Source organism: Staurois parvus, unplaced genomic scaffold, assembly GCF_062004578.1.
Source record: "Staurois parvus isolate SC_StPar_1 unplaced genomic scaffold, SC_StPar_1.0 ptg000030l, whole genome shotgun sequence".
In the NCBI taxonomy this organism is placed as follows: Eukaryota; Metazoa; Chordata; class Amphibia; order Anura; family Ranidae; genus Staurois; species Staurois parvus.
This window is the reverse complement of record NW_028317826.1, coordinates 723,646-749,398: the sequence shown is the minus strand read 5'-3', so window position 1 is coordinate 749,398 and position 25,753 is coordinate 723,646. Positions and strand designations below refer to the sequence as shown.

The following is a 25,753-nucleotide window of genomic DNA, read 5'->3' as shown; positions in this document are numbered from 1 at the left end:
ATACAATGTAACAAGCGTGTGATCCCGCAGTGGGTACAATGTAACAAGCGTGTGATCCCGCAGTGGATACAATGTAACAAGCGTGTGATCCCGCAGTGGGTACAATGTAACAAGTGTGTGATCCCGCAGTGGATACAATGTAACACGTGTGTGATCCCGCAGTGGATACAATGTAACAAGCGTGTGATCCCGCAGTGGGTACAATGTAACAAGTGTGTGATCCTGCAGTGGATACAATGTAACACGTGTGTGATCCTGCAGTGGATACAATGTAACAAGTGTGTGTGTGTGTGTGTGTGTGATCCTGCAGTGGATACAATGTAACAAGTGTGTGATCCCGCAGTGGGTACAATGTAACAAGTGTGTGATCCTGCAGTGGATACAATGTAACAAGTGTGTGATCCCGCAGTGGGTACAATGTAACAAGTGTGTGATCCCGCAGTGGGTACAATGTAACAAGTGTGTGATCCCGCAGTGGGTACAATGTAACAAGTGTGTGATCCCGCAGTGGATACAATGTAACAAGTGTGTGATCCCGCAGTGGGTACAATGTAACAAGTGTGTGATCCTGCAGTGGATACAATGTAACAAGTGTGTGATCCCGCAGTGGGTACAATGTAACAAGTGTGTGATCCCGCAGTGGGTACAATGTAACAAGTGTGTGATCCCGCAGTGGGTACAATGTAACAAGTGTGTGATCCCGCAGTGGATACAATGTAACAAGTGTGTGATCCCGCAGTGGATACAATGTAACAAGTGTGTGATCCCGCAGTGGATACAATGTAACAAGTGTGTGATCCCGCAGTGGATACAATGTAACAAGTGTGTGATCCCGCAGTGGGTACAATGTAACAAGTGTGTGATCCCGCAGCACTGATACAAAACTTTCGTGCGCTGAGTGTTCCAACCTGCCGAGTGTCCTGTGTGTGGGGCGGGGGGGAGCAGTGAGCAGTGTGCAGTGCGCTGCGCTCTCCCTCCTCCTCCCCGTCCTCCTCCTCCTGTCTGTAGAAGGGTTGTGCTCCTTTAAGCCGTGCAGTGTGGGCGGCGCCTGTCTCTGCTGAAGGCTCCTTTGATATTAATAGTGTTTGGTGTCTTGGATCTGACGTAATGCTCGCAGACTGAGGTCCTGACAAGCGATAACATTTGCTGATAAAGAGCTGATCTGGCTGGGATCTGCTGTGCTCGGGATCCAGGGATCTCCTATCAGATTCCCCCCCAGATCTCTTCTCTCCCCCCTCTCTCCTCCTCCTCCCAGAGCCCCCCACTCCTTGTTCCTGTCTCTGCACTCAGACACACACTGGGGGGAACAGGAAACCTCCCCCCCCCAATAATCACAGATCAACTCTGCAACCACCAAGGAAGCGGTACATGGATCACCCTGGAGCCCCACCATCCTCCACACTGCTGATCAGGGGATTGCAGATCAATCAACAGGTAAGGGGGGGTTCTTTAATTCTCTCTCTGGGTCCCACACTCTTTTCTGCTGATGGTCGGCGACGTAGAAACGATTGCATGCCCGGTGTGTGTGTGTCTGGAGTGCTTGACTAATGGCCCTGCATCTGCAGGGACTGTCCCAGAGGGTGTCCCTGGACCTGGAAGTGGCCCCTGATCTGTAGACTGTCCCAGCTACTGCACAATTATTTTTTTCTGTACTTTATTGTCCCCGATCGGTCCCAGTACTTTTTTTTATTTTTGAGGATTGCTATATCTAAAAGTGTCCCCAAATCTACAGGGACTGTCCCACATGGACCTTTATGTCCCTGGAAGTGGCCCCTGATGTGTAGACCATCCCAGCTACTGCAGATTTATTTTTTTGTACTTTATTGTCCCTGATCGGTCCCAGTACTTTTTTTTATTTTAGAGGATTGCTATTTCTAAAAGTGTCCCCAAATCTACAGGGACTGTCCCACATGGACCTTCATGTCCCTGGAAGTGGCCCCTGATCTGTAGACCATCCCGGCTACTGCAGATTTATTTTTTTTACTTTATTGTCCTCGATCGGTCCCAGCACTTTTTTATTTTTGAGGATTGCTATATTTAAAAGTGTCCCCAAATCTACAGGGACTGTCCCACATGGACCTTCATGTCCCTGGAAGTGGCCCCTCATCTGTAGACCATCCCGGCTACTACAGATTTATTTTTTTTACTTTTTTGTCCCTGATCGGTCCCAGCACTTTTTTTTTTTTAAGATTGCCATATCTAAAAGTGTTCCCAGATCTGCAGGGACTGTCCAACAATATGTCCATGGACCTTCAGGTCCCTGGAAGTGGCCCCTGATCTGTAGAGAGTCCTGGCTACTGCAGATTTATTTTTTTACTTTATTGTCCCTGATCGGTCCTAGCACTTTTTTTTTTTTTTAAAGATTGCCATATCTAAAAGTGTTCCCAGATCTGCGAGGACTGTCCCACATGGACCTTCATGACACTAGAAGGGGTCCCTGATCTCTAGAGATTGGCCCGGCTACTGCAGATTTATTATTGGCTAGATTGTCCCTGGAAGTGATTTTTGATCCGTATGGACTGTACCAGAGATTTTTGAATATTGCTGATCCTAAAAGTGTCCCCAGATCTGCAGGGACTGTCTTAGAATACATCCTTGTACCTTGCTGTCACTGGAAGGGTCCCTGATCTGCAGGGACTGTTCTTCAATACATCCCTGGACCTCGTTGACACTGGAAGGGGCCTCTGATCTCTAGAGACTGGCCTGGCTACTGCAGATTTATTATTGACTTGATTGTCCCTGGAAGTGATTTTTGATCCATAGGGACTGTTCCAGAGTTTTTGAAGATTGGTGACCCTAAAAGTGTCCCCTGATGTGCAGGGACAGTCCCACAAGACATCCATGGACCTTGTTGTCACTGGACGGGTCCCCTGATCTCCAAAGTCTGTCCCAGCAACTGCAGATTTGTTATTGACTTTATTCTCCCTGATCTGTAGAGACGGTCCCAGCTTTTTGGTAAATTGCTGTCCCTATAAGTGTCCTTTGATCTGTAGGGACTGTCCATGGACATGGTTGTCACTGGAAGTGGCCCCTGATGTCTAGAGACTGGCCCAGCTATTGCAGATTTATTACTGACTTTTTGTGTCCCTGGAAGTGATCTTGATCCGCAGGGACTGTACCTGAGTTTTGAAGGTTGCTGTCCCTAAAAGTGTCAATGAACTGCAGGGACTGTCTCATGGTACATCCCTGGACCTCATTGTCACTGGAAGTGGTCCCTGATGTCTTGAGACTGTTCCAGCTACTGCAGGTTAAACATTGACTTTATTGTCCCTGATGAGGAAGGACAGCCTGTCCTTAAAAGTATCCCCGGATCTCCAAGGGCTGTCCCATATTTTGTCCCTGGGCCTTGTTGCACTAGAAGTGGTCCATGATCGATAGACACTGTCCCGTCTTCTGCAGATTTATTATTGACTTCATTGCCCCTGGAAGTGATGTTGATCTGCAGGGACTGTACCAGAGATTTGGAATATTGCTGTTCTTGAAAGTGTCTCTTGATCTCAAGTGACTGTTCCAGATTTTGTCCCTGGTCCTCGTTGTCACTGGACATGACCCCTGATCTGCAGAGACTGGCCCAGCTACTATTATTTATTTTATTGCTCCTGAGCTTTAGGGACAGTTTGATGTCCCTAAAAGTGCTCTGCTCTGCAGGGACTGTCCCAGACTTTACAGATGTGGTCCTTGAAAGTCCTCTAACTTTTGCAGATTTCATCCCCGGGCATTGTCCCCGTAAGTGATCTTGATCTGCAGGGACTGTACTAGATTTTGACCCTGGACCTTGTCACTGATCTGTTGCGGCTGTCCCAGTTTCAGCAGATTTATTTTTTACTTTGTTGTCCCTGGAAGTGATCTCCATATTAAGGTCCCAGATTTTTTTCGAAGATAATTGCGCTGTGATCTGCAGAGACTGTCCCATATTTTGTCCCTGGATCTTGTCACTGGAAGTGGTCCCTGATCTGAAGATACTGGCCTGGCTGCTGCAGGTTTAATTTTTACTTCATGGTCTCTGTTCTGTGGGGACAGTTACAGCTTTTTTGAAGTTTGCGGTCCCTAAAAGTGCTCTGACCTGCAGGGACTGTCCCTGTCTTGTTGTCACTGGAAGTAGCCGTGATCTGTAGAGACTGACATGGCTTCTGCATTTCTCATCCCTGGACTATACTGTCCTTGGAAGCGATCTTGATATGCCCAACTTTTTGGAAGACTGCAAGCCCCAAAAGATGTCCTTGATCTGCAGGGACTTTCCCAGATGTGATCCCTGAAAGTGAAATTGACTGGCCCTGCTACAGATTTTATCATTGGACTTTACTGTCCCTGGAAGAGAACTTGATATTTAGAGACAGTACCAGATTTTTTTTTGAAGACTACTGTCCCTAAAATTGGCCCTTGATCAGCAGGGACTGTCCCAGATTTTGTCACTGGAAGTGACCTTTGATCTGTAGAGACTTTTGATCTGCACAGAGATTTTGTCCCTGGAAGTGACCTTGATCTGGAGGAACACTCCCAGCTGTTTTGAAGATTGTTGTCTCTGAAAGTGGCCTTTGATCTCCAAGAACTGTCCCAGATAATGTCCCAGATCTGCAGATTTCATAACTCAACTTTACTGTCCCTTGAAGTGATCTTGATATTTAGCAACAGTCCCATATTTTATCCCTGAACCTCGTTGTCCCCAAAAGTGGCCCTGATCCACAAGGACTGTCCCGGCTTCTGTAGTTTTATTTACTTAATTGCCCCTGGAAGTGATCTTGATCTGCAGGGACTGTCCCAAGTTTTTCAGGATTGTTGACCCTGGAAGTGACTTTTATCTTCAGGGACTTTCCCAGCATCTACAGATTTCATCCCTAGACATTATTGTCCCTGGAAGTGATCTTGATCTGCAGGGACTGTCCCCAGTTCTTCAGGATAGTTGACCCTGGATGTCACTTTTATCTTCAGGGACTGTCCCAGCATCTACAAATTTCATCCCTAGACATTATTGTCCCTGGAAGTGATCTTGATCTGCAGGGACTGTCCCACGTTTTTCAAGATTGTTTACCCTGGAAGTGATTTTTATCTTCAGGGACTGTCCCAGCATCTACACATTTCATCCCTAGACATTAATGTCCCTGGAAGTGATCTTGATCTGCAGGGACTGTCCCAGCATCTACAGATTTCATCCCTAGACATTATTGTCCCTTTAAGTGATCTTGATCTGCAGGGACTGTCCCAAGTTCTTCAGGATTGTTGACCCTGGAAGTGACTTTTATCTTCAGGGACTTTCCCAGCATCTACAGATTTCATCCCTAGACATTATTGTCCCTGGAAGTGATCTTGATCTGCAGGGACTGTCCCACGTTCTTCTGGATTGTTGACCATGGAAGTAACTTTTATCTTCAGGGACTGTCCCAGCTTCTACAGATTTCATCCCTAGACATTATTGTCCCTGGAAGTGGTTTTGATATACAGGGCTTTTTGAAGATCACTGTCCCTAGAAATGATCTGCAGGGATAGTCCCAGTTAATTGTCTCTGGAACTGTTCTTTTTTTTTTTTTTTTAGCACTTCAATGAAATATATTGTTTTGGAAACTGTTAATTGCAGTTTTTACAATATGTACAAATAAAAAATAAAAACAAAACAAAAACCAAAACAAAATATAAAACAAACTTGCCCAGATTTGTAGCAACACATGAAATATATTGTTTTGGAAGTTAAATGCACTTACAACATTTTTGTTTTATTTTTTTAAATAAAATAAAAAAAATAATCAAAAAGGTTTAAAATAATTATTAAAAAAATCAGGATATTAAATATGACGCATGGAGACGCTCCGGGACGGCGTTGTGATTAACTAGCGTAGGTACGCCGCTTTCAGCAGCAAAGTGCCCCTGGAAACGCTTTTTAATATGGTCTTGACTGTGATAAACGTGGGGGATCTGAACCCAAACAACTGCCTTTTTTTCCTCAATGCACCAAGGGAGAGAGGAGGGTGAAACATCCCCTCTCACGTTTCACGTGCATGGGAGATTTTTTTTTTTTTTTTTCCATGGTGGGTCAAAAAGCACGAGACTTGAAAATTGGCTACTTCAGTCTCCGGTAGCCCTGGCTCTTTCTACTGTTGTCCTGGTCCAATCTGTTTGAGCCTTGTCTGCACCACGAGGGTCAAGTTCACACACAGGAAGAGATAATAGGAAAGGGAACTTTATTGTTTTCGGCTTTTTTTTTTTTTTTTTGTTTGTTGTTGCTTGGTTAGAGTAACTTCCAGGTCATATTTTTTTTTTCTCCTTAAAGGAGCAGCTCACTGCTTTATCATGAGAAGAATCATAGGATGGATGTGATTTGGTTTTTTTTAGTTTTTAATTTTAAAATACCACTTGATGAACTTGTTACCGGAAAGGTTTTGTTGTTTTATGTTTGTGGTGATCATGGGATTTAGGGTGACCAAAGGACAGTGATCATGAGTAGTAAGTTTGACAAACTTTTTTTCATTTATTGATGCTTGGGGGGGAGGGGGATTGCTGTGGATGCAGCTTACTTTTTATATTTATTATTAATATTATTATTATTAATAATAATAATTTATTTTAATTATTTAACCATATTAAAGTTGAGGATCATAAGTGCTTGTGACTTTGTTTTTTTAAGTTCTTTTTTTTATTTTTTTGAATGAATGGCCAGGCTATGAAGTTTGGGATCATAAGTGCTTTTGACTTTGTTGTTTTTAATGTGCTTTTTTATTTTTTTAATTAATGGTCAGACTATGAAGTTTGGGGTCATAAGTGCTTGTGACTTAGTTTTTTTTGTTTCTTTTTTTTGTGCATTTTTTATTTTTTGAATGAATGGCCAGGCTATGCAGTTTGGGATCATAAGTGCTTTTGACTTTGTTGTTTTTAATGTGCTTTTTTATTTTTTTAACTAATGGTCAGACTATGAAGTTTGGGGTCATAAGTGCTTGTGACTTAGTTTTTTTTGTTTCATTTTTTTGTGCTTTTTTATTTTTTGAAAAAATGGCCAGGCTATGAAGTTTGGGTTCATAAGTGCTTGTGACTTTGTTGTATGTTAGTTTTTTTTTTGTGTGCTTTTTTATTTTTTGAATGAATGGACATGCTGTGAAGTTTGGGATCATAAGTGCTTGTGACTTTGTTGTATGTTAGTTTTTTTTTTTTTTGCTTTTTTGTTTTTTGACTGAATGGCCAGGCTGTGAAGTTTGGGATCATAAGTGCTTGTGACTTTGTTGCATCTCAGTTTTTTTTTTTTTTTGCTTTTTTTTTTTTTCACTAAATGGCCAGGCTGTGAAGTTTGGGATCATAAGTGTGCTTGTGACTTTGCTACTTTTTGTGTGTGTTTTTTTTAATGAATGGCCAGAATATGAAGTTTGGAATCGTAAGTGTGCTTGTGACTTTGTTTTTTGGGTTTTTTTTAGGTTCTTTTTTTATTTACTGAATGAATGGCCAGGCTACAACATTCATTCATGTATTTGAGGTTATATGTTATGTTTTTCGGTTTTATTTTTTGTTTGATCTGGGTGGATTTTTTTTTTTTGCTCCCATGCAGCCTGGAAGAATTTGCCTTTCTGCACACGATTTGAAATGAGTCATTACTCTCTATTCTTAATCCCTTTTATTCTTTTTTATGCTGATAATGGAGGAGACATTGAAAAGGGTTCTGAATTAACAGATCGCCAGAATGAATGCTCTGTACCTCTGGGTACGTGTGCTTTTTCTTTCTCTTTTTTTCTTTTTTTTTTTTCTTTTTCAAACTATGATGTAACATAATCGAGTGTGTTGGTAAAGTAAATATTATATTCAAATGAGTGATTAGGCCGTGGTGTAGTTTGTGTTCCTGTGTGAGATTGCTAGGAGTAAATACAAAGCTCCTTTTTTTTATGGTGAGGACAAAGTGTTTGAACAGTTGCAAAGTGTTGAAAAGTTAGTGGCTTGTTACTCCTTAAGATGATGAAGCTGTGCTGCAAAGAAGGAAAAAAAAAATACTTGATGCTAATCAGGACCCAAAACGTCTAATCGCAGCAGTGCTAGCCTGGAAATGTATTTTTAAATCTTATGTAAATATACTGCGCAGTAAGGAGTTGAGGTCAGAGAGATGCAAGGGAGCATTCCATTGGGGACCTGTATGGAAACTATAAATATAAGTAAATCACAGTGGCGGTCTTTATTTCATCAGGCGCAGATATATTCAAACAAAAATAGAAGGAAACTCTTAATCTCTGTCGCTCTTTGTCTTATTAACACTATCTTTTATTTCAGAAAATCTGTACAAAATATAAATCATATAATGAAAAAAAAAAAAGTTTTAAAAGGGTTAAAGAAAAAAGGTAGCAAAATGTTATGTGGGGAAAAAAATAAAAAAAATATATATTTTTTTTACATTTTTTTTTTTTACATATTTTTTTAAATTCGGCAAAAATTAGGCAATTACTTGCATCGACACTGGTGAGCAATGTGTATCATACATATATTTGGCTCGTCATCTAAACATCTGTAGCCACTGACAATGACACGACTGTCTGGAAATGATACCAGACTTTCTTTTAAAGTGGTTGACTTTTTTTTTTTTTTTTAACTTTCTGACGTGGCTAATACAAACACAGGCTTTTGAGCTTATCTTAGTAACCCTTCTCCCCCCCCCCCCCCCCAACACACTTTCATTCATTTGGCCTACCTTGGCCTTGAAGTCTGGTCTGCCTAGCAGTGGCCTAGACTGGCATTTGATATTTTAAAACTACAACCTGGAGGTCTGAGACTTCAGTCAGGCCTGTGTTTTTCAAGAAGGAAAAAAAAAAAAAAATTAATCAGTTGGGCTACTAGGTTTAGTAAATTGGTGAACATGTGTTTATTCACGTGCGTGGAAAATGCGGAACTACACAAGTGCCATGCTGACTGCCCTTATATTAAAAGCAAACATGTACAGATTGGTAGTAAAAATACGATTCCCGACACAGGGATGTATTTTGATTAAGATATTCGGTACAGACATAAAATAGTCCATTCATTCAATCAACTGACAACTTTCCAATAGCTGTTTGCCTTTGCCTAATTTACTTTCCACAGGACAACTATTGTGGTAGTCTGGATTCGTTTTTTGGCAGTCGCGGACAACTGTAAACCCAGACGTTTCTGTCCCAAATATTACACCTCACAAGTCAAATTGGAGTTTATAACACTAGACAGATAGTTTAACATAGAGCACATTACATTTTCCATATGCCGCTCCGCAGGGCTCCTGTCTGATACTCCGTGTGTTTCTGTTCAGTCCTCCCTTTTTTCTTTTTTTTTACATTTTTTTTTTTTGGGTTCCGAGGGGAGGCTTAGTCTCCTTCGGGCAGGAACAGGTTAAACATTTTCATATTCATGCTTCTATTTCGAATCGTAGAATCTTTAAACGTGTGACTCTTGGCTCTTAGACACGTTTCAAAGGTAGAATCCGCACACAAGTTTCTCCTAGACTGTCTTGACCACAGAAGGGAAAAAGTTGTTTAAACAAGCACTTGCATTGTCTGTTTACTCCAGAGTACTAACATAGGTATCCAAAAAAAAAAAAAAAATTTACTCGTAGTGAACGTAAGTGTGACATTCACGACCCAGTAAATACTGTAAGTGCTTTAGTGATTTTTTCTTATGAAATTTGGATTACCTAGGAATGTGTTGCATAAAATTTTGCGACTGTACCAGATATCAAGATTGGCTAGTCTTGATAGCGGTTAAAATATGAAAAATAGTTCCAGATTCTCTGATACTCGTGAAATCATAGCCTTTGTCCATGATAGAAAAATACTGGAAGTTTTTTTTTTTTCTAGTTTATGGACCCTAAAAAGAGTAAAGTTTTTCCAAAACATTTGATAAAGTTTTTGTTTTTTTTTTGGCAATTTCTTTGGAATTTTGGACTTTTAGCTATGAACGATGATATTATGTGTTTTGGGGTTATAATTTAAAAACATCATAAAAATAACTAAAATTTTATTTATTGAAAAAAAAAAAAAAGATTAATGGGTGTATATAATTGCCTTTGACGTTAGGGTTATATCAGCCCTCAAGTTCTAAGAGTCATTATATTGTCAAGCTATTCTAGATCAGGCTTTTCCAGACTGCGACAGAGGTTCCCCTGGTGGAACAGCTGTCCACGGGTATGTCTACTTTTTAAACTATGTCTAACAGTTTTTTGTTCATTCTTTGAAAAAAAAAAAAAAGAGTATAGTAGAGATGCATTTATAGTCAAATAGTATGCCCCAAAAAATATATGATCAAGCTATTCTAGAGCAGGTATTTCAAGACCGTGACGCTGGTCCTCCTAGTGGCATAGCTGTCAAGGGGTATGTCTACTTTTTAAACTATGTCTAAAAGACGTCTTATTCATTCTTTAAAAAAAAAATGATTACATATATGGTCAAAATAGTATGCCCCAAAAAGTATATTGTCAAGCTATTCTAGATTAGGCTTTTTCAGGCCGCGACACAGGTTCTCCTAATGGAACAGCTGTCAAAGAATATATCTACTTTTTAAACTATGTCTAAAAGTTTCCTTGTCCATTTTTGTTAAAAAAAGAAATTATTTCACAGATACATTTATAGTCAAAATAATATGCCTCCAAAACGATATTATCAAGCTATTCTAGATCAGGCTTTTCCAGATCGCGACACAGGTTCTCTTAATGGAACAGCTGTCAGGGGGTATGTGTACTTTTTAAACTATGTCTAAAAATTATTTTGCTCATTTTGTTTTTTTTTTTAAAGAAAGATTATAGCAGAGATACATTTATAGTCAAATATTATGCCTCAAAAACTATATTATCAAGCTACTCTAGATCCAGTATCCAGACTGTGATGTAAATACTCGTAGTGGTATAGCTGTCATGGGGTATGTCTCCTTTGTAAACTACATCTAAAGGTTTTCTTTTTCAGTCTTTAAAAAAATAAATGTAAAAAATAATAATAAAAAAAAATATTATTATTATACAGTATTTAGCGCCAAAGGGTATGCTCAGCGCTGTACAGTAGCGAGGGGGACAGAACATGAGACAGGACAGTAACAATACAATACTCGAGGGGTTCGAGGGCCCTGCTCTTTCGAGCTTACAATCTAGGAGATATATATATATCTTCTCTCTCTCTCTCTCTCTATACACAAAATAGTATATTGTCAAGCTATTGTAGATTAGGCTTTTTCAGACCGTGACACAGGTACTCCTAATGGAACATATATATATATATATATATGTGTCAGAGATACATTTATTGTCAAACTAATATGCCTCAGAAAAAATATTATCAAACTATTCTAGACCAGGCTGTTCCAGACCATATCACAAGATCTCTTAATTAAACAGCTGTCAGAGGGTATGTGTACTTTTTAAACTACGTCTAAAAAAATTTTTTGCTCATTTTGTTTTTTTAAAAAAGATCATAGCAGAGATACCTTTATAGTCAAATATTACGCCTCAAAAGCTATATTATCCAGCTGTTCTAGATCCGGTATGCAGATTGTGATCTAGATACTCCTAGTGGAATATCTGTCAAGGGGTATGTTTACATTTTAAACTACGTCTAAAGGTTTTTTTGTTCAGTCTTAAAAAAATATATATATATATTTATAAAATTATCTTATCTATCTATCTATCAGTCTTCTATCTATCATCTTATTATCTATCTATCTATCTATCTATCTATCTATCTGTCTATCTATCTATCTATCATCTTATTATCTATCTATCTATCTGAGATACATTTACAGTCAAACTAATATGCCTCAAAAATAATATTATCAAACTATTCTAGATTAGGCTTTTCCAGACCATGTCACAAGTTCTCCTAGTGGAACAGCTGTCATGGGGTATGTCTACCTTTTTAAACTACGTCAAAAAGTTTTTCATTCTTTAAAAATAAAAATTATAGCAGAGATACATTTATTGTCAAATATTTTAACATTGTGCCTCAAAAACTATATTATCAAGCTTTTCTAGATCCAGTATCCAGATGGTGATGTAGATACTCCTAGTGGTATAGCTGTCAAGGGATATGTCTACATTTTAAACTACATCTAAAGGTTTTCTCGTTTAGTCTTTAAAAAAAAAGTCTGTCTATCTATCTATCTATCTATCTATCTATCTATCTATCAATCTTCTATCTATCTATCTATCTATCTATCTATCTATCTATCATCTTATTATCTATCTATCTATCTATCTATCTATCTATCTATCCATCTATCCATCTATCCATCTATCAATCTTCTATCTATCTATCTATCTATCTATCTATCTATCTATCTATCTATCAATCTTCTATCTATCTATCTATCTATCTATCTATCTATCTATCTATCTATCATCTTATTATCTATCTATCTATCTATCTATCTATCTATCTATCTATCTATCTATCAGAGATACATTCATAGTCCAACTAATATGCCTCAAAAGTGATATTATCAAACTACTCTAGATCAGCCTTTTCCAGACCATGTCACAGATTCTCCTAGAGGAACAGCTGTCATGGGGAAAGGTAAATTTTAGCAGAGATACATTTATAGTCAAATATGCCTCCAACACTATATTATCAAGCTATTCCAGAAGCAGTATCCAGCCTGTAATGTAGATACTCCTAGTATAGCTGTCAAAAGGTATGTCTACTTTTTAAACTGCGTCTGAAAGTTTTCTTGGTCGTTCTTAAAAAAAACAAATGAATTTGAGATACATTTAGACAGAATAATATCTTCCAAAAACTGTGGCTACTGTAGGTTTATATTGCATGGTGGTGGTGGGGGGGGGGGGCAGCTGCGATTTAAATGCCACACTCTCGGAGGTATTTTGGAATCTATAGTTTATATAAGGGGGCAAAAATGTATACAGTTTAGAAATGCTGCTAAAGATATAAATATTTGAAGTCATGTATATTTATCCTGCTCATTCAATATTCCATACTCCTTGCTAAATTTACCTATTGCTGTGTCAAGTCACCCCTTGGTGTTACTACTGACAAGCATCTACTGTATTTGCCACCTGTGGAACTGTTTATAAACCTGTGAATGAACTTTGTGGCGGTGGTGGGAGTTCGGTATACTGTTACTTAGAGTGCATCACATGGAGGAAAGTTATTTATAACTAGTGCAAGTAATGGATAAGTTCTTCAAGTTTATTGTCCTACGTGTAGTTTTGTTTGTTTAGGTTCTGCTAGGTGTAATATATTATACTGTGTTTCACTAGTAGGACTTTGAGTGAATTTAGTAATGGCTCCTACAAAGCAGGCTTATTCAACCTGGCAGTGTGAAGGGTTGTAATCTGATGCAACTAGTAAGGTTCAAATCCAAAAAGTGTCACTCTAAAAATGTGTCAATTGGTGTACACTCAGTAAGGTGTGGGTTCAAATCCAAACAGTGTCAATCAGTTTCGATTGGTCGTTCTGGGTCACGGAACTTTGCTTGTTACTCTTTGTCTTCTTCAATGAGCCTCATGAAGGTAAAGACACTGAGTTGTCTGCCTAGTCACTTATATAAACCTAGATAATGTTTTTTGTAAGAAGCAGTAACTTGCGTTGTAATCAACGATTAAAAAAAAAAAGTGTTGGCCAAAAAAAATAAAATGTTGGTCAAAGCTCTCTACTTGTATTTCACATATTAGGAAATCTGGAACATATTTTAGAAAGCAGGGTTAAAACTATATACACCTATTAAAAAGGTAAATATTAAATAATTAAAGTTCCATTTGATAAAATTTGCTCTTTTTTTTATAAAAAAAATAGCTTTAAACAAATCTGTGTCATTTATAATTCAGTGCTGAAAATTAAGATCTTTTCTTTTTTTAAAAGAACGCTATTGATACTTTGTTACAAGCAGTGACTATATTACACTGATCGCCTTATAATGCAATAATTACACAGGGCATGTGAGTTACAGCGTTGCATGAATCGTATTAATATCCATGTCAGAACAATCAATGATTTACTCTCTCGTGTATCAAGAAAGAAATCTGGATTTGATTTTTTTTTTTTTAACTATTATATGCATTTTTTTCGGTCAATTAACAACTGCCTGGAGAGAAGGTGTAGAAGTTGAGTCATCGTTCTTATTACAGCGATTCCTCTATAGGCGACTTAAAACACAATGTACAAAATAAGGAACTCAGGAGGAAGCAACTTTACATGCTAAAGTTATAAAAAAAAAAATCAGTCCTATATTTTGTGAATTATTTTTACCAAGGTGTACTTTTACTCAGCAAGTAAGAATGAGAAACTGAAATATAATCATGAGGCAGCTCACGTAGAAGTTGTGCACTAGTGAAGTGGTTTTAGTTTGACTAAATGAAGTTCTTCTTTGACAGGTTTGTCTTACTTGTTTATCCCCCGTCTACTACTGTTTCTTAGTTAATACAAGCTGCACTCAAAATGTACTATAACTTGTGATCCACCCTTGCATATATTTCTAAACGAGACCTTGAACTGTCTACAGTTTTTTAATAAGTACAAAAAAAATGGGCATTTTGCCTGTGTATTGTCGATAGGTGTATCTGAACTGAGGGCTTCACCTCTGAAACCTCGGGTGTATTATTTTGCTTCCTGACATTACAATATTTTTTGTTCTATAGTTGCGTTACGCTTAAAAAAAAAAAGACATAGCCATTAAATTCAACCAAGAAAACATTATATATATATATATATATATATATAAATTCTCTTTTTATTCTTCACTACAGCAATTATGAATGTTGACTCTCTACAATTAAAAAAAAAAAATGTCATATTATTTTGGCTTGGATGTTCCAATGGTTTTGAGTTTGTAGAGATCCGCACACCACATTTTATTTTCATGACTCCCATGGTTGCATATTTAGCTGCTGTAAAACTTTTTTTTTTCTTTTTTTAATAGTATACAGAAGTAAAATGTTGATGACATTTTTGTGAAATGGGAGCTCATCAAAACCTGCTTCTGTCCCTTCAAAATGTAAAAATAGCAATGGCTTTAATTACATATAGAGGTGTTTTTGGTTACCAGAGATAGTTCAAGTACAAGATGCTATTGATGGTGATGGCACCACTAATGGGTAACTTGGGTTACTGTAACCTTAATACTTGACCACCCATGACAAAAATGTTTTGGTGTACAACTTTAAAGTACACAAGTACAAATAGCAAATTTTGTAATGTTTAGATCTAAACATTTTTCAACATTTATCATAGACGCATTCCATATAGGAAAAGAGTTTGTTAGATAATGCATATAGGTTGGCATAGTTGATATTGTAAACAACTGCATCAGCTTTTTGATGCTTATACAAAAAAAGTAAATATATATATATATATATATATATATATATATATATATATATATATATATATATATATATATTTTTTATTTATTTTTTTATATATATTTATTTATATTTAAAACATTGGTTTAAAGTATAGTATAAGTACTAATAGCTCAAACAGAGCCTGTTTATAGAAAGTAGTTTGTTAAAGTATGCATGGAGCCTGAATTTCATTTGCTTAGGACAAACTTTTCGGAGTGTTTAGAGGCTAAAATGGTATTATAAGCTGGCAACTGGGAGACTCTATCAAACAATGACTGTTGCCAGTTTTTCATTCCTCCAGGTTAGGCACTCCACCCATTGTGATGCCCCACCCTGTTTGGATGACTATAATTCAATAGTGCTCAGCTTATACTGGTAACCCTCTGTATGGTTTGAGCCAAAAACATATTCGATTTCTTTAATCTACGGATCTTATCCAAGAACAGTCTATCACGAATCAAGGCTTCCCTCAAATATGCTAGGTTAGGAAACCCAGGAATACTTTCTCTTGTAAATGACATGATGCAATATAATCTTACTTATGTGCTGGAAAGTAATGAAACCGTACCCCTCAAGCACCAGGAGGTTTAGTGGCGATAAAAGACAGACGTATCATTATGTGCTATTATTCTATTAGTTGTCTTTTCAGCATTTGTACGTATCTGTTGTTATGATATCAGTACACTGGTATTAAGATTACTAAACAGAAAACTGGACTAACAAGCTTTGATATTTCAGAAAAGTATTCAGTTCCGACAGAATTCTAGGTATGAATTTATCAAATGAAGATGGCATTCTGAACTTTTCAATAGGGATAGATAGACTTTGACCACAAAGCAATTACTTTGAAATAAGTGGTTAAAAATCTGGGCACGTGCTAATAAGCGTTGGTTAAGAAATTCTGTAAAAAAAAAAAAATTGCAGTGCTTTCTGGGGATCACCCTTCTCTGATAAAGAGGGCTCCGTTCAAATAAACTTGCCTTTCTTTAAATTACATTAAATTATAGTTAGCCATTATAAAGTTTTACTTTAGGGTCTTGTAAAGGTAGGCATACTGGCTGATGATATCCAGAATACTGGCTGATGATATCCAGAATCCAGCTAATCTTTTATGTGCTAGTTTACGTAATTTTATTTTTTTTTGTGGGCCATGAGGTATGATTTGGCTCAGCAAATGGTCAATAGAAATTGGTCACCATGTAAAATGGCCAAACTCAGATGTCTGTGTCTTAAAAAGACTAAATGTGATTACTCAAATCAGAAAGCCGATGATGATGATGACGATGATGATATTGGTCACCTATCAAATAGGCATTATAGTTATAATATTTCATTTAAAATGTTCATGACAACCCAGTTATTTTGGGGGTGTATATCCAGTTTGTTCCCCAGCCTTTCCTCTGCTGTCATAAGTTCATGAGATTGTTTGTGACCTGTTCGTGCTCCGTAATGGCGTTAAAGAGATTTTCTGGACTTGAAACAGCATGTTAGCACTCAACACTTTACTATCGCACAAACCACTTGCTTATAATATAGAGCATCTAATAAAGGCTTCCTACACGTTTAATTATATCTGTTGTTAGTCATCTTAGTGTGTCACCTAATAAACCTAACAGTATATGAAGCTCCAAGACTTTGACACAAGAGTTTTAAGCGTGGCCGTCAGTTGTCCAGCGCCACTAACCTCATTTGTTTTCAAGACTTCACTTACGGTGCTCTGAATATATTCTTGGAAAATATTTTAAGTACTAGTTTCTTAATGGTTTTTATTATTTCCAAAAATATCTTTATAGCTTTATCCATGTGGCTTCTTTTGTTGGCCGAAGTGACGTTCATGGAGCATTTTTGTGTGTTTGTCCATAATCAGCAGTTACTTTGTAGTGCAAACGACAATGAAGTTGTGCCTGGTGACTAATTTGTTCTTATAATTATAGTTTGTGGTTGTAATTGGACCATCCGTGTGTATAATGTACCGTTTCTTAGTTTTTCCTTTCATCAGGAAGCAGCTTGGTAATGAAATTCGTATTGTGCCCAAATCAAAGTAAAATAATACTTCATAGTATATACTTTTAATTAGACTTGTGTATTCAGATTAAAGCACGGATGGGTATTATTTAAACTTGGCTCTTTAAAGAGGTCTACTTTCAAAAAAATTGGCAGTATAATGCAGCGTCACAACTTTTATTTTTACTTTGCTGTTTTTTTGGAATTTTGCTAGCCATTTTGTAAAGGGAACCTGTGATTTTCCCAAAGGGAATTCACTTGTATCAAACCTCCCCCAGATGCATACACTTTTCCTCCCTCATACTCCTGCTGCTTGATTCACCTATAGGAGCGAAGAGAAGAAGCCATATACGTGCATCAAGTTGCTTCTACTTGGACCTTACCAACTCTTCACTCCCATATTAGAGCTCACTTACCCCTGGTTCACATATCCACATTCCTGCGGGCCACGTTTTGGCGGGCATGAGAGCCCAATCATTTGAATGGACTCCTGTGCCCCAGGACATGCAGGGAAGAAGTCCCTGCACTTCTTCTGAAAACTCAGCCTGCACCGGAACCTTGGTTCCCAGTACGGTTGCAATTTTCAGTGCAGGTGGAGTGCCATTAGAATTAATGGCACCCGCCCGCGGGTCCGCATTCTTCTGTGTGTGTGGTGCAGATTTTTGTGCGGATCCGCAGCGGCACCACCCGCATATATGTGAACCTAACCTTAGGCTTCCAGTGCTGCATTCTGTAAGGGAGGACCTTGAGTCATATGCTCCCCATACCTGGAAGTACCTGGTATTTCTCCACTCCGACACTGAAGGAAGTGGCAGAAGAATGATGGGACGATAAATCTATCAGTTGTTTGGGCCAAGTATAGTTTCACTTTAAAGCCAAATTGTACCTTTTTTTAATTGCTAGGTGAATCCAGGAAGCTAAAAATGAAGATTTTGAATGTGTTTTGTAAGGACCTTCCCAAGTGGCATGCTGAGGATCCAGACTGCTCTGCTCTCTATAACAGTAGTAGTCCAGATCTCCAGCAGTCCATCCTGCCTTTTGGACAAGGGTCATAATAGACATTATTCACAGAAGCTGTGTTGGAACGCTGGAAATCTGGACCATTCTAGCATACCAACAGGCATAAAGAGTTTAGGAAGGCACTGGAGCACTTCTGCATCCAAAAAAAACCTATAAAATATTTAAAAAGAAGCTATAACTGGGCTTTTTGAAATTGAAAATGGATTATGACACTGTAAACACTGTGCTAGTGGCAAACCATTGACTGACCAGAGCTTGGTAATGATTTCCATAGGTGGACAGTAGTAACGCTGAGGTTATGCAATGTAGCTCTGTCAATGTATTGCTCTACTGACTCTTTAAGGAAACCTGCACTGAAGGAAATGTGGTGGCTGCCATTTTCAGACTTTCTTCCGTGATGCACTTTATTGGCTAACTTTTCATTTTTTTAAAATACTTGCTTCTTTAAAAGCTTAAGCCATTCAATGAAGAGCATCAAGTTTCAAACTGCCTGATTGATGGCTAACTCAGTACAGCAAACTACTCTTGATAGAAAAAGTTGCAGATGTACTCTGAGTAACTTTATTAAATGAATTCCAACATGAACAGACTCCTATCAACACACTTCACTCCCAACCAGGGGCGGACTGACCATTTGGAAACTCGGGCACTGCCCGAGGGTCCGGGGTCAGTAGGGGGCCCATGAGATGCCCCTGGTACCATTTCCATAGGCTTTTTTGAGTTTGGGCAAGGACACAGGGGCCCCATGATCCCTTATTGCCCAGGGGCCCCATGAGTTGTCAGTCCGCCCCTGCTCCCAACAGGGCTTAACCATCACTGTAAAATTAAAATGAACTAAGTTACATTTAAACTGGAACTCAGAGTGCTTGTGAAACTTCCATTCTATGCTTGGTTGGCTTAATAAACCATTAAGGGTCCCCACCTAAAGGTGGAGGAACCACAGCAAAATGGTGACTTGAGCAGGGTCACATTGAAAATACTAGTTCCCTAGCTGTCTGTTGCCTCAATACTTTTTATTTTACTAGCCTAAAACAAGCACGTGGCTAGCAAAGTCAGTGGACAGTCGTTATACTTGTTCCAAATCAGGGAAGCCACTGATGTAACAAAACCGCCAAGTGGTGGGTATTTTCATACTGGAAACTTAGCAGTGTTTGCCTATGTATTTTCCTTGTACAGGTTTCCCTTATTAAAAAAAAATGCAAAACATTTTACAGGCATGACTACTTCAACCGCTGCCATACGCAAACCTGCAATATTTCTTGTTGAGTTAAAATTGGAAATTGTAAAAGCACTTGTAACGAGCCAATGAAAATGTATTCCGCTTCAAAACATTATTTGAGTGTCTAATTTTTAAGTTGACTGGGTTAAAGCCCAATTCCATCCTCCTGCCCCAAATCCAGACTTGCGACCCCCCCCCCCCCCCCCCACTCACCCACCCGCATGAATTTTTTCAAATTGTTTTTATACTTTCTTAAGATGTCGTCTGGCTGGTCACATGACATCCTAGGTCCTAGATCTCTAATGATGTAGAGAGTGTTGTGGATCTGTTGATGTCAAAGCTGTTCTCTGCTTGATTGTACCAATAATTGGAAGGATTAAACGTAAACTGGGTAAAGAGATGTTGGGTGTCGTTCAACAATTTGTACAATTGCTGGGCACCCACTTTGATGTCATTAGCCAAAAGCATCTTTTTTTTTTTTTTTACCCTGAAACAATTTTTTTATTATATACTTACATGTATGTGTATAAATATATATCATCCTAGTATGCTTATGCCTTGAAATTATACAGGATATTTGTTCAGGGTGACTCCTGTAGGTGACGAGTGGGTTTTAATGGCATCTTTCAGTTTTGCCTTAAACCATTTAAAACCATCTGTATATTGTGTGTATGCCAGCTCCTTGCATGGGAGAGATTATGTCTGACAGTTTCTGTAATATAATGAACGGGAGTATTGTTTGGACAAAGGTAACGTTTTGATTTGTGTACTTTTTTGGCAGTTGGCGTAAGCTCAGCTCTGAAACGCAGAGTGATCTAACAGTGTAAATATCTGAATATTTTTTAAGCCGTCCGTATAGATGTAGTGTGTTTAAACCGCTGCAATATGTATATACAAAGCCCAAAATGGTAAACTTTGCTATCTAAAGTGCATGAGAAGATTCCATTCAGGTGTCCGAACATTACAGTGTAAACTCTTCTACACAAGTTCCACTGTTCATACCCTCCATAAGGACAGAGTAGAGGAAGTGAACTGAAAATGTTATATTGATTTTAGGTTTTAAAGTTCTTTTATTTTCATAATATTCAGAAAAAAATATGTACTTAAAAAATAATTATGTAATGTTGGAAACTCACAAAGCAGTATTTGTTTTTAATGTTATTATATGTTTTATGTAGTAAAAAAGGCTGTACTGTATTTTGTTATTGCTGCAAAATTATTTAATGTGCCAGTTCTTTGTGGGGTATGCAGGCTTAATTTTATTTTTGGTATTACAATATTTAATATATTACAAATATATCAATATCATTCATTTATTTTACCCTATTCTTAGTAGAGCTGTTTATATGTACATATTTGTAATATTAGTTTGGCCCCTAGGTCTTTTAAGTTATTGGATGAGGTTTTGAGACTAACATTTACTTTTGCATGCCCAACATAGACTGTCAGATTGCCAAGTGATGGCACCGAAATAGGTCTGCACAGTCTTAAATAGTTACTATAATTAAAATAAGAATTTTCTGCATAGTTAATGATAGTTGTATGATGGTCAAAACCTTCATAAAACATCTTTATTAATTCCTTACGTATCTACGGTAATAAGCAGGTGAGCAAATACTGAGTTTTTATATCTGAGTCGGTATGCAATTTTACGGAGCCAGAAAATACATGGATTTCCTCTAAAAGCTGAGAAAATGTATTTAATGTCCTTTTGACTTTTTTGAATTCTAAGTCAGCATAAAGCATAGTAAAGTTTGTGCTGCCTTAGGACAAATGAGACTGAGGGCTTGCTTACCAAAGTTTTAGTTTCTTTCAGTCCTAAAGCAGCAAAGACTTTAATATTTTAGGTTCAGCCTTAGGACAGAAAATTTTGAAATGAATGTTGAAAAGGTTGTAGTTGCCTTGGCTACTTGGCTCTTGGGATTTGGCTACTCTTTCTTTTATAAATGCAAAATGAAGCTTATAAATATTCTGTATTTTTAAATGTAATACTTATCGCTGAAAATGCTGGGATTTGTAGCTCTACAAGAGCCAATTCAGACTTTGTTGTTTTTTGCTATAAACAGACAGTCATTTTTTTTGTTTTTTAAGTAAAGCTATTGTGTAAAAGTGAGAGTAATTTAGGAAGTGATGTTTATTTTAGTAGATGCAAAGTAGAATCACTTGCCTAGTCTCTTGGAGGCCTCTGATAGTATATTCTTGCCACTGAACTGCACAGTTCTTCCCCACCTATTACTGGAGTTTATTTCAATTTGCTCTCTTTTTGCACCTTGATTAAAAAATTTAGGGAGAGAGATTTTTTGTGGGAGATGGGCAGACCTGAAAACCTAGAGAGCAAGGACCCCAATGTCTACAGTGCAAGGTGGGTGGACCTGGGAACTCCAGAGCAACAGCTAGAGCCGAAGCCATCCTATCTGCTATAGGAGGTGGGCAGGTTCGGGAACTCCCTGTGCGTAGGGTAAAGAGACGGCCACCCTATCTTCTGTGGTGGGTGAACAGATTTGGAAATTTATCACCAAGCGGGTGAGGACCATTGTGCCTGCTAAGACAGGTTGGCTGGCCTGGAAAATTAAAGGGCTGCCTTCAGCCAGGTTCCAAAAATTTCAAAGCAGCTTCAAAAACTGTAGCTGTTGACTTTTATTAAACAGACACTTGTCCAGGGATCCAGCATTGTCCTCACCCAGGCTGTTTTTTCTCCGGTCTTCAGGACCCCGGCTCCAGCATGTTAACCACGAAAAGCTGGCTGTGACACCTTGTGGTTTCACAGCCGGCTTCCTACTGTGCATGCACGAGGCACACTGTGCCCTGTAAATAGTCCTGCAGCCACCTAAGACCTGTGATATGTCCCAGAAGGTTGTGGACGGGGTGAGCTGCCCAAAACTAGGTGCCTGCTCTCCCCCCCCCCAACAAAAAAAAAAAATATGTGGGGGGAGAACAGTGGAACTTTCCCTTTTGGGTGAAGTTCCACCACTTTAAGAGCAAAGACCTGGAGGTTTCAATGGGTGATTCAAAATATTGGTTTTGGATGGATTCAAAATATCTAAAGCCTAAAAATAAAAATCAATTTTAGTTTTTGTTGGAATATGTCCTGGATAAAAGCCCTGCTGTTGCTACTGTGTGTTCCCTTTTGAGTAGACTTCCCTTCACTTTCTGTCCTGGGCACACAACAGGAATTCAGAAAAACATTTCTTCAAGATGAGGGAAAATTCTCCCTTGGTAGTCAGTGAAACAGATGCCCCAAATGGAAGATTTTCGACAATGTTTTGGATTTCAAAAAGAATATTTTTAATTTTCAGGACAAATAGAGATGGTGAATGTACACAACAGATACAAATCTGTATAGGGATTTAACAAATCAATAAGCTATTTAGAAGAAAAAAGAAAAAAAAAGTTGTGTTTTTTTGTTTTCTATATACTTATTATTATACAGTATTTATATAGCGCCAACAGTTCGCTCAGCGCTGTACATTACAATGGGAGACAATACACGAGACTGTACAATAACAATACAGTGCAAAACACGAGGGGTTAGATAGCCCTGCTCCTTGGAGCTTACAATCTAGGAGGGAGGGGAGAGTGGTACAGGAGGAAAAGCTGTGGGGGATGGAGTGGTAGGAAGAGTGGAGGAGATCGGCAATTAGCAGGGGGTGGGGTAGGCTTTCCTGAAGAGGTGGGTTTTTAGGGTGCGCCTAAAGGAGAGGAGAGTGGGTGATAGTCTGATGGATTGGGGTAGGGAGTTCTACTGTATATACTTAAACTTTTAGATCCATGACCTATGTGGATTTAGATAGCTCTGACCTGCTAATTTTTTTATTAGTCTAATTTGCAGTAATTAGTCGGTCAATGCATGGGTATGTCAATGTCATTACATTTATATGAAAATACCTGAAGTTTGTGAGCTACGTGTCACTAGAGTTGTGACATTTTCGTCACAGGTAGAGGAGAAATAAATTTCCATCCATTGTCATGATACACTTCTGTTTTAAAGGCAGATAAACTATTTGTACATCTTTTAATACGTGTTGGATGGTGTTCTCTGGTGAGCATACATGTGTCTGTGCATGAAGACTGTTGTGTGTAATTATAACTTAGCCGTGACCATAAGATGTACATCGATTTGTCAGTTTATTGGCTTGCTTTGATTATAGGCACTTTTTTGAGTCTAGTTAATTCATGCTCATTTTGTATGGAAAAAAAAACAATTTGCAAGGTACAGTAACCCACCGCAACTCCTCGCACTCCCATATTTATGTTCTGCCTGCTTTGCATTGTTGAAAGATAAAATCTGGTTACTAAGCTTTGCACATTATAAATGCACACCCATCCCTTCTCTATGGTACATACTAGTGCTTAATATACGTCTGATGGTTATACATAATTTAACTAAATAGAAATAATCGTAAGGTTTCTTTTTTATTGGCCAGATAAACCAGTACACCCATAAAATGTTATGGAAAACAAACCTGAGCACCTAGCAATGCCTCTGCTTATCTTTTAAAATGATCTTTTTTTGCTCAGAATTTGGGGTTTTGGTTTGTTCTGTTTGTTCTTCAAATTTCTGTACTTTCTTGCGAAAAAGAAAGTGTTGAGGTCTGGTGTTGAGGTTTGATCCATTCCCTTCAGCACGTACCTAATGGCCAATTATTAATATAGCCAGCCTTACTAGCCAGTAAAAAAAACTAGAGGTGGTAGTTGGCCAGCCCCTGAGGTGTAGAAATTTGTGTAACGGAGCCCCTTGAGATATAGAGGGCTGAAAAGCAGTGCCCATAGTTTATTGCCTTTTAATAGCTAATGATAACAACATATTTATCTATTGGAGGAGTAAGCTAAAAAAAAGATTCTAAAAGAAATAATTTGGCTTGCTACTAATGTTAGTTTTTTGGGGCTTTTTTTCTCTGAAAAGGGATTTGGTTCCCACTGGACACTAGAATCTGTGGACAAGTTTTATGATTCGGCTATGGCTGTGGGTCTTTCTTTCAGGAAAAATAGAACATTTAAATTTCTGGCTGGCAGTGACTGTTCGGTCAGTGTGAACTTAGTTGTTATATGCTAGAAAAGAGTATAAGCATGTGTGTGTATATGGCCGGAATGGTTGGAAAACGTCTGATTATTAAAAGGAAATTATACTGTAAATTTTATTTTATGTAGAAGGTGTCATAGCTGTATACACTGTTATCCGGTTGCCTTGAGTTTGGCTAGTAGATATATTTGAATTATTTAATAACAAAAAACCCCTAAAACAAAGCAAAAAATAAAATATACAGTATAAAGTGTGTGTGTATATATGTGTGTGTGTATATGTATGTATATATATATATATATATATATATATATATATATGGGCAGCACAGTGGCTAAATGGTCAGCACTTCCGTCTGGCAGTACTAGGGTCGTTGGCTCAAATCCCAGCCACGGCATCACCTGCCTGGAGTTTGCATGTTCTCCCTGTGCCTGCGTGGGTTTTCTCCGGGTACTCCAGTTTCCTCCCACACTCCAAAGACATGCTGGTAGGTTAATTGGATCCTGTCTAATTTGTCCCTAGTATGTATGTGTATGTATGATTGTAAGTTAGGGACCTTAGATTGTACGCCCCTTGAGGGTTAGGGACTGATGTGCATGTACAATATATATGTAAAGTGCTGAGTAAATTGACGGTGCTATATAAGTACCTGAAATAAATAAATATATATATATATATATATATATATTCTATTATCTGGTAGGCTCCTAGTTTGGCTAGTAGATATGTTTGAATTATTTTTTTAATAATGACAAAAAAAAAATGACAAAAAAACCCAAATCAAATAAGAAAAACACAAAATATAAAATAAATAAATATATATACTGTGTGTGTATGTATATATTTTATTATCCGGTAGGCCCAAGCTTGGCTAATAGTTATGTTTGAATTATCATTTAATAATAAATATTTTGATAATAACCTAAAAAAAAAAAAAATATATATATATATATATAATATATAATTTTTCAAGACCATGTTGTTCTGTTTACATGCCTTTTCATTTTGGGTTTAGGTGTTAGTTGCTTGGAATACGATTTTGTGCTTTGTTTTTGTAGTGTAGGACTGAGAACTAGTTCCAAGAAAATGCATTACTCCTTTCCTTTAGAATTTGTGCAATTGTGTTATATATCTGCCCGGAATCTGTATAAATACCTGTACCTGTCTTTATATTAGCTTTCTCTTAATCCTTGCACTGCAAGACTAGGAGAAGGAGGGATAG

At 37.9% G+C, this 25,753-nt stretch overlaps 1 protein-coding gene across 3 annotated transcripts in view; it reads left to right on the top strand.

The window, feature by feature from the left end:
- Positions 1–1,110: 1,110 nt before the first annotated feature.
- TRPS1 (transcriptional repressor GATA binding 1) overlaps positions 1,111–25,753 on the top strand; it is a 421,564-nt gene continuing 396,921 nt past the window's right edge. For all 3 annotated transcript variants that reach the window (XM_089659035.1, XM_089659036.1, XM_089659034.1), the window contains exon 1: positions 1,111–1,434. The gene's annotated coding sequence lies outside the window, so the exon portion shown is untranslated. The remainder of the gene's footprint in view (positions 1,435–25,753) is intronic.